At 42.6% G+C, this 9,945-nt stretch overlaps 1 pseudogene; it reads left to right on the top strand.

Moving 5' to 3' along the window:
* The first annotated feature begins 8,346 nt into the window (after positions 1-8,346).
* Positions 8,347-9,223, top strand: LOC122105739 (annotated as a pseudogene).
* Positions 9,224-9,945: the final 722 nt, after the last annotated feature.

The raw sequence follows: 9,945 nt of genomic DNA, 5'->3' as shown, positions 1-9,945 counted from the left end.
TAGGAAGGGAGAAAAAAGATTAATAGAAAACAGTTTTTTTAAAAAACTAAAAATTAAAAAAGGTACCAAAAAGAGTTCTTTTTATTTTTTGCGGGGGGTCGGGGAGTAGATGGGAAGATCCTGTATCTCTCTGTGTCTGTAACCAGTCTCTTGGTGGAGTCTCTAGTCTGCTTGTGGTGTTTGGTTTGCCTGTGGCTTGATTGGTTTCTTAAATCAATTTTTTTGAACAGGCAGAAAAATGCTCTGCTTTACCAAGGATTTTGTGATCCTCCTCCCAGGCTAGTTCAATGAGAGGGAGTTCTGCTTTGAGTTTCACAAAAGAGGGAGATGGCTGTTTCCTCTAGTTTGAAGATGCTGTGACGAGGCTAGGTTCTGGGTAGAGTTGAGGCCTTTCAACAAATTGTAGCTTTTACCTGAGGGGTAGCTCTGAGACACTCACAGAGCCCATCCTGGAGCCATTCTCAGGGTTTATGTTTACTGAATTTCACTTGATTGTCAAGGCTGCTGTAGAGAGGGGCAGCCTCTGGCTCTTTTTACCCAGTGTATAAAGTCACTCCCCTCGGGGCAGAGCTTTGTCTGCCTGGGCTGGTTGACTTTTCCCAGGGATGAGCTGAACCTGGCAGGTCAGGTCAGGTGCCTGTGACCTCCTAAATGACTTTTTTTTCCAAGGCCTGAGTTGGAGCTAGCTGCTCAGCTGGGCCTTTTCAATATCAAATATAGAGATGTCAGGGGGTGAGGTCGGGAGGGGTGGCCTTCCCTCCTCTGCCCCCTGAGAAGGAGTGAGTATGTCAGGATTCTACTCACGCTGGATTCTTGGTTCCTCGGTTGTCTCTGGTCTGTGATCTGCAGGATGAAGATATCTGTTACTTGTCAGTTCTTTCTGGTTTTTAGTAGAATCCGGTCACCTACTGTGTCTGGCACCATTGTCCCAGACTCTGTGTTGTTCGTTAGGCGGCTAGGCTGCTGCCGTTGCCGCTGCCACCGCAGCTGCAGCTAATGGCAAGTGCTCAGATTTGTCTCCTTGCCTGGATTTTCCCTCTCTGGACAAACTCACTGTACTGTGATGGCACACTTGGTAATTCTCTGGCCTAGGACTCTTCACTGGAACACTACAAGTATTTTCTATGTGAGAGCTTGTTTAGCCTCTAGCTTCTCCTTCTCCATCCTCCCCTAAAGTAATTTGTTGTTGCTTTTTAAAAAACTGGTGCCTGTGGCTCATGCCTGTAATCATAACAACTCTGGTGGCTGAGATCTGATAATCGAAGATTAATAACAGCCTTGGTAAGAAGGTCTATGAGACTATTATCTCATTAGCTGGTTACCAAGAAACTAAAAGGGGCACTGTGAGCCAAACTAGTAGAGTGATAGCCTTGAGCACAAGAGAACAGGAATTTCAACCAGGCCCTCAGTTCAAGCTTCACATATTAAAAAAAGTTTAAAACAATTTGCCATCATTTGTAATCTCAGCATCCTCAACTAGTGGTTTATTTATAGCCAATTAGCATCTCAGTTTGCACGTATTTGGGTGGGGGATCTAAACTTATATAACAGTTAAAAGAAAAAAAATGAGCACAAGGGTACAGGTGGCTCACACATGTAATCCTACCTTCTCAGGAGGCTAAGAAATAAGGATGGTGGTTCAAAGCCATCCCTGGGCAGAAAAGTTCCCATGAGACTGCTATTTCCAATTAACCACTAAAAAACAAGAAATGGCACTATGGTTTAAACTTGTATGGTAGAGTGCTAACCTTGAGCAAAGAAGCTCTGGGACAGCACCCATGCCCTGTATTCAAGCCCCATGTCTGAAGGAAAAAATAAAGAGTTCAGGGCTGTGAAGGTGGCTAAGTGGTAGAGTGCTTGCCTTGCATGTATGAGACTTTGGGTTCGATTTCTCAGTACCACATAAGCAGAAAAGCCAGAAGAGGCACTGTGGTTCAAGTGGTAGAGTGATATCCTAGAGGTGAAGAGCTAAGGGACAGTGCCCAAGCCCAGAGTTCAGGACCCATGATGGACAAAAAACAAACAAAAAAGAGTTCAAACAATTAAATGATGTGCACAATAGACTATACACTAAAGATGAAAGATTAAATTAATAAATTAATAATTAAAATGATCAACATTGTTTCAATTTTGTAGGTGGTGAATGTAGCAGAAAAAGTGATAAGAAATAATGATTCATTTCTAACAACTCTTCCATTTTTTAAACTCATTTACTACTTTAAACTAAAGAGGCACGTAAGTATCACTTTACAGACAAACAAAATTGAACATGTATTTTAACCTGAATTCCACATTTTATAATTTGCCTTTTAGTAAACAATCAGTATCTTTTCAAATAAAATTCTTGTGATACCTTTATTTAATACTTCACATCTTTCCAGTATTTGGTTATACAAAAACCCCTCCCTTCTTTTCTTCCTTCCATTCCTTCATATCCTTTCCTCCTTTCAATCCTAGCAATTAAACTCAGGGCTTCATACATTTTAGGTAGGTGCTCTACAAAGTGAGCCATACATCTGCTCTTTTTGCTTTAGTCACTTTGGTTTTTGTTGGTCATGTGGCTTGAACTCTGCTCCTCGACACTGTCCCTGCACTCTTCAGCTCAAGGCGAGTGCTCTACTGTTTGAGCCACAGTGCCACTTCTGGTTTTCTAGTGGTTTATTGAGATAGGAGTCTCACACACTTTCCTGCCTAGATAGGCTTTGAACTGGAATCTTCAGATCTCAGCCTCCAGAGTAGCTAAGATTACAGGCATGAGCCACCTGTGTTCAGCGCTGTTTTAGCCATTTTTATGACAGGGTTTTCTGTTTATGACCAGGCCTGCATGGATCACAATCCCTCGATGACAGGGAGGGTTGTGTGTAGTAAGTCAGATACAGTGGGGAAACAACTTTCTCTGCCCATCACAGGGAGAATTTTGGAGGACTGTATTAGAAATGTTTAGAAGTGGGTTGTGAGGAGCATTCTGCTTCCAGGAGTCTCTTCCCACTTCCCAACATTCTAGTCCTGCCAGAAAGGTTCTATGGTAGAAGGCTGAGGATGGAGAGGGCAGACTCTCATTTTCCTTGTCACCAATCTGCCTACACCATCGATTGTTGCATCTTAACTATTTGGATGGACTTCTACCTTGATGATTTTTATGATCACAAGAAACTTGACATCCTGATATACTTACACAGTATGACAAGCTCAACACGCCCTCTTCAGACTTGCTGTTCGGCTTACATATTCTTCTGGATCACCTGAAGCAACGAATGACCCGTGAGACCAAGAAAAAGAGTAAGTAGTCCTTGTTTAGATGCCTTAGAGCTTGTGAGTAGGGATGGAACCTAGGTCTCAAGGGATGGGCCTGCTTGGCCAAGAGCCCTTTGTAATACCCAGCTTGACAAAATGTCCTTTTATGGATGTTCTATGCCTGGTAATATCTGTTCCCTTTTTAAAAGAACTTGGACATAACCACTCATTAGAAACACCCTACCTTCTTATCAGTGTTCAGTCCAATCTCAAGTTCTACAGCTTCTCCTATTAAATCCTATAGAAGTTTAGTCAAACTTTAACTTCTAGAGTCTACTCTAAGACTCTTGTACCTATTTCCATTCTTATGTTTGTGTCACTGTAGAGAACTTCCTGCTGAACTCCAGATAAAGAACCCATCAGTGATGTCTCTTATGGTGACTGATGGAGATTGGAAGCCAACACTGGACTCCAGAAAGCATGTGAACATAGAGGCTTTTTTCAATATGTAGAAAGGCCCAAGTAGGTTTTGAGTCCTGTGGACATCCCACTGGTTCTGACCTCCACATGTGATGTAGGTGTATCTGCACATACCACCAAGGAAGAAGATGATCCAGAATGTTTTCCATTGATGTTCACAATTCACCTAGATCACAACCAAACCAGTAAAAAAGTATTGGTCTTGGAGTGCAAGGTAAATATGTGCTAATGGAAAATGACTACAGTCTATGTTCAGGAAAACCAATAAGTTCGGTCCAAAGTCAAGATTCAGTTGAGGAAAGGGAATCTGTCCTCACAGAATATCCAGACCAATCTGTCCTGCTGCTGGGGATCCAATTTCCAATTGCGAAATAAGATCTGTCCCTCCCTAGACTCAGGAAGAAAATACTGCCTTTAATAAGGAAGTAGATCCTTTTGAGGACACTGAGGCAGAATTTGTGTCTGAAGGCAACTTAGAATACAATCCAGATATAGAGATTGCTTTCCCCCTTCTTTAGAAAATCTTTATATTTATTTTTGGTCCTGATTGTTGTAAAATGATCATTCTGGTTATTTTTCTAACGTTATTAAAATGTCAATGTTTATGTTATGTTATACGATTCATGAGTCTTACATGTGGTTTTTTCAACCTACAATGTAAAGCATCATGCACATGTGTTCTGTGTGTGGGAAAACATAGAGTGACGGGGGCTGAACAAGAGACCCTACTGGATATAATGGGAATGGTTAAATGCACAGGGAGTTGCAAGGAAGCCAGGCCATGCCTGCATGGGGTGATAAGGTGGCTACAAAAGCTCTAGGACATACCAGATCAGATGACCTAGAAAGCTGTTCTGTCAATTGGGACAAATGCTACAATACTAATAGTGGTATGTGGGACTTTCTTCCAACAGTAGTTCAAATCTGTATATATATTCATTGTGCTTTGGGAAATATTGAAGAAAAATTTGGCTCCATTGACATAAAAATTCTACTTAGTGCTGAATATATTTGACAAAATACATAGGAAATATCGACACTGGAAAGTATAAGCCATTATCAATAGAAGAAAGAAGGCTTATATAGATGGACAAACACAAAATCATGATGCAATTAAATCAGTTATATGGTAATACATGTTATATTCATTACATTTTATATAGTATATTATATGATATATAAGATCGAATATGATTTTTCATAATACAAGGGCTTTTAACCTTTTCAATCTTAAGTATTTTTTTCACATATTATTAGTGCAAAACATTATTGGGGAAAGTGGTAATATAACTTTGATTATAATTATATGAATATATATTTTTGTGTTTCTAGATATAACATTGATTATAAATAATGAATAAATATAAACATATATTTGTATATCTGTCTATGAGGTGAATATAATGACACAGGCTACACGATGTATAAAAAGGCAGTTATGAGTTAGTATATGAGACTCAGGCCTGTAATCTTAGTGATGTGGGAAGCTGGGTTCTGAGTTTTATTTCTCTTGCCCCTATGCCATTAGAGTTTCAGAGGAGACCTGGTCCCTCGAGTGTAGCCAAGAAACACGTATGCAGTAAGATCACACTCTGTGACCCCAGAGGAAAGTCAGTAGAAATCAGGACAAGCCTTTTATGCTATGACAGTCTACTCAGTTCCTGTGCCAAGATGGCCATCTCTAGAACATCAAATGGAAAGTTGGCATTCCTTCCCAAAATGTTCTTGACTATCCTGAATTAAACCTTATTTCCCTTCCCAAGCTGCAAACACATAGAAATATGCCCAGGGCTCAAGAGAGATGGACAAAGACTTACAAATACATAAAATTATATACTTTTTTTTGGGGGGGGGGGTCCAGTTGTCAGCTTGAACTCTGGGCCTGGGCGCTATCCTTCAGCTCTTCAGCTCAAGGCTAGCGCTCTACCACTTGAGCCACAGCGCCACTTCCGGCTTATATTCTTTTTGCTTATGTGGTGCTGAGGAATCGAACCCAGGGCCTCATTCATGCAAGGCAAGAACTCTACCACTGAGCCACCTTTTCAGCCCCCAAATTATATACTTTGTTTCAGTAATTCAAGGACAAATCATCAAAGGCATATCTTGAATTTTTCTTTTTTTAATGGAAATGGGAATATACACTGAATGCATCAGGGAGTAGGTGATAGTTTGGATGCTGAGTTGTGGAATGCACTCCTGGGCATGGGAGACACTTGCCTTGGAGAACTTGTGTGGTGATGTGTCTCCTCACACAGCTTCACAAAACAATGCCCATAACTTGTATGATGACATAGCCATCTTTCCATAACAGCAAATAGGTGTCAGGCACTGATCTTGCTCTGAGGTGGACTAAGCAACACAGAAAAGCACAAAGAACTAGAGGGAATGACTGCTAGCCACCAGACATCAGCTTCAAGAGCTGTCCTGACCAGAAGCTAGGAAAAATTGAGCTGGAGAAGGCTGATCCCCATGCAAGTCTCCTGAGCACTAAGGACCAAGCACTATTATAGGTATTGGAGAAACAAGTGAATGTGGCTCTCTCCTCATCAATTTCATGCTGAAAAGAAAACCAGAAATCATAATGATAATTTCTATAAATCAGAGGCATGACATTGGTAGTTTTGTGGCAACAACTTCACAGCGGGTATGTGAGGACATATCCCTGAGGAGGAGATAGTTAATCTGAGAGCCATCATCCATGCAATTACCTAGAAGCAGATACTCCAGGCAATAGGAACAGCAAGTACATCCCTCAGTGAAGGAAAAGGACGTAACTTGCTTCAGAAAAGGAAAACCTCACTGACATGCTTGCTTGTGAAGTAAGAAAAAAAGGTACAACAAAGAAAAAAAGATCAGACATGAAGATCGGAATAAATTATATAGGTATTGGATGCTGCGGGTTACAAGAAGAAAAATTCTGTTATTCTAAATCTGACATGACCCACTGGAACCAAAGTGCTCAAATAGTAGACACATCTGATTCACCTAGAGAATACTTTTAAAATGTGATTCTAGCCAGGCTCTGGTGGCTCACAACTGGAATGCTAGCTACTCGGGAGACTGATACCTGAGGATCAGGTTTGAAGCAAGCCCAAAGAGGAAATTTGGAAAGACTGATCTCCAATTAACCACCAAAATTATAGACATGAAGCTGTAGTTCAACTGGTAGAGCACTAGCCTTGAGAAAAAAATTAAGGGACAACACCCAGGGTCTAGGTTCAAATCCCTGGACTTCACAAAACAAAGATGTCAACAAATAAAATTTCATGCTCAGTCGATCATCACTTAGCATTCTACTTCAATGTATTTGGTATGATCCTAGGAAGTTACATCCTTAGCAAATGCTCTCCCCTCATATTCTGCTTCATTACCAGTATTCAAACCCCTGGCATTACCAAAGTCTCCTCCCAGTTAGCATAGCAGTCTACCACTGGGAATTAATAGATATATTTTTATTAATCATAATCTATACACACACATCAAATGAATAGTAGCCACATTCCATTATTCTGAATGTTTTTGCTCCCCCTTTGAGTTAATAAGCCTTACCATTAAAAAACTATATAATATTTATCAAATTAAGTCAACAGTCATCATTCTTTCACCCAATCTTGTAACCTAAGTTATGTGTTTTTTTTGTTTCTTTGATGTTGGTGCCCTGTATCTTGTATACACATTTCTCTAGCTTTGGGAGGTGAAGGGGAAAAAACCAAATGATTAACTAGGGATATAGTTTGACCCATTTTAACAATGAGATCAAGACACTATGTTCAAAAACGAACTTTACAATTTAGGCAGGGAGTGGGGAGGGGGGATGGAATGGAATAGTTGTGGAGGTGGAAGGGTAGGGATGGTAGGGGAAAAATAAATGAGGAGGTAACAATGCTTGAGAGAAAATGAACTCATTACCTAACTTATGTAACTGTAACCCCTTTGTACATTATTTTTACAATAAAAACATATTAAAAAAAGATGAAAAGACTCAGAAATAAAACTACATACTTACAATCATCTGATATTCGACAAAAGAGAGAATGATGTAATGTGAAAAAAACATAGCCTTGCTGGGTCCCTGTGGCTCATGCCTTTAATTCTAGCTACTCAGAGGCTGAGATCTGAGGATGGTTTTTGAAAGCCAGCAGGGACAGGGAAGTCCATGAGACTCTTAGCTCCAATAAACCACAAAAAATGGGAAGTGGAATATTGGTTCAAGTACTAGCCTGGAGATGAAATGCTGAGGGGTAGCTCCATGGCCTAGAGTTCAAGCCCCACGACCTACAAACACACACACACACACGCACACACACACACACACACACACACACACACCACATACACACACATCATAGCCTTTTCAACTATTGGTGTTGGGAAAACTGGACATCCATAGACAGAAAACTAGAAGTGGATCTCTGCTTGCACTAACATCAACTCAAAATGGATTAACTACATTAAAATCAGTCAATCTACTATAAGACAGAATAAGGGTGACATTAGAACTTATAGGTACTGAGGTGCGAGCTAGGCAGCTGCATGCCGAGCACCGGTAGTTGTGCTCCAGATCCCGCAATCTCGCACCACGTGCCTCGACCCGATAACCGCTTACTCCATTTGGCCACTGCGATGGGCGCCATGCATCAGGTGCGCCCCACGCTCTGGGCAGCTCTGCTCACTGCCCTGGCCCTGCTCCGCGGGCCACTGGTAACTCGGCCCCGTCGTGCGCTGAGAGCCCTGTGATGCAAACTCCTTGGCCCAGTGCACACCTCCGCCTGCCACGCCCGCGTGCTCCAAGCTGGTGTGCGAGCCAGGCTGTGGCTGCTGCCTGACATGAGCACTGCTCGAGGGCCAGCCATGCCGTGTCTACACCGAACCCTGCAACTGAGGGCTCAGCTGCAGCTGCCACCGGCTGAACCGCGCCGATTCGGGTGCTGCTCTACGGCTCTGGGTTCTGCGCCAAATCCAACTTCCCCGGCCACCTGAGCGCCTACCTGTTGCTGGTGCCCTCCACCTCAGGAAATGCTAGTGAGTGGGAGGAGGACCAAGGCAGGGGGAACCTGCCCCGCTGAGCACACATAGGGTGCCTGACTCCATGTTCCATTCCATTCACGCAAAGCTGGACACCATCAAGAAAGGTCACGCGAAGGACTGCCAGCGCTACAAAGTCGACTATGAGTCCCAGAGCACGGACACCCAGAACTTCTCCTCAGAGTCCAAACGGGAGACAGAATATGGTCCCTGCCTTAGAGAGATGGAAGATACCCTGAATCACCTGAAGTTCCTCAATGTGCTGAGTCCCAGGGGTGTGCACATCCCGAACTGCGACAAGAAAGGACTTTATAAGAAGCAGTGTCACCCCTCCAAAGGCAGAAAGCGGGGCTTCTGCTGGTGCGTGGACAAGTATGGTCAGCCCCTCCCAGGCTTCGACAGCAAGGGCATGCATGACTAGCACTACCTCGGCATGCAGAGCCAGTAAACCCCACAGCATCAGTTAAATTGGAGCTCCAATACGCTTTACTTTGAACAAAAGACTGCGACGGACAGAAAACCACCTGGCTACAGCCTCAACTTATATTTCTTTTTGTGATGAACTGTTTTTTTGTGTGTTTTTTTAAGAAAACCAAAGTTTAGACAGAGATATTTGAAATGTCTATTGTTCCTTTAAATGGTAAACTTGAGCATATTTCCACTTTTCAGTAGTCAGAAAAGAAAATTAATTTCTCTGTTGCTTTCTTTAAAAATAACATACTCCTGCCGAAAGGAGCAGACTTGATCCCCTTCTAGAATCCTCTCCACATCTGCCCACTGGAACAGCTGACCTTCTGCCTCCCTCACTTCAGTGGCTATTGTAGAAGACACCTCCTCATTGCCCTCCACCCTGCTCAGGCCTCATGGAGAACAGGAAAGTCAGAAACTCAGGCCACCTGGCCATCTCTACCATACACAAGACCCCTGGCCATCCTGGTCCTATCTTTGATTCCAAGGCCTGGACCCCTAGGCCACAAAGCTTCTTTATTATCTGCAAGTGACTTGATCTGCTTGGAAAATACTGGAGAGATTAAGGTGGAATCTTAACTGACCAAGAAAGTTCTACAAAACTGACCAAAAATGTTCTAGCACGTTCTGGGAAACTTGTAAATGCAGATCTTTCTGACCTCCCTCCATCAGGCAGCTTTTCAAGGATGGAGCCCAGTGGAAGGCCCAGGGTTGTCTTGACTGTGGTCCAACAGGGCA

The sequence above is a fragment of the Dipodomys spectabilis genome, unplaced genomic scaffold (assembly GCF_019054845.1).
Source record: "Dipodomys spectabilis isolate Male_0828 unplaced genomic scaffold, ASM1905484v1 ptg000033l, whole genome shotgun sequence".
NCBI classification, from domain to species: domain Eukaryota; kingdom Metazoa; phylum Chordata; class Mammalia; order Rodentia; family Heteromyidae; genus Dipodomys; species Dipodomys spectabilis.
This window is presented reverse-complemented; position numbering and strand designations above follow the sequence as displayed.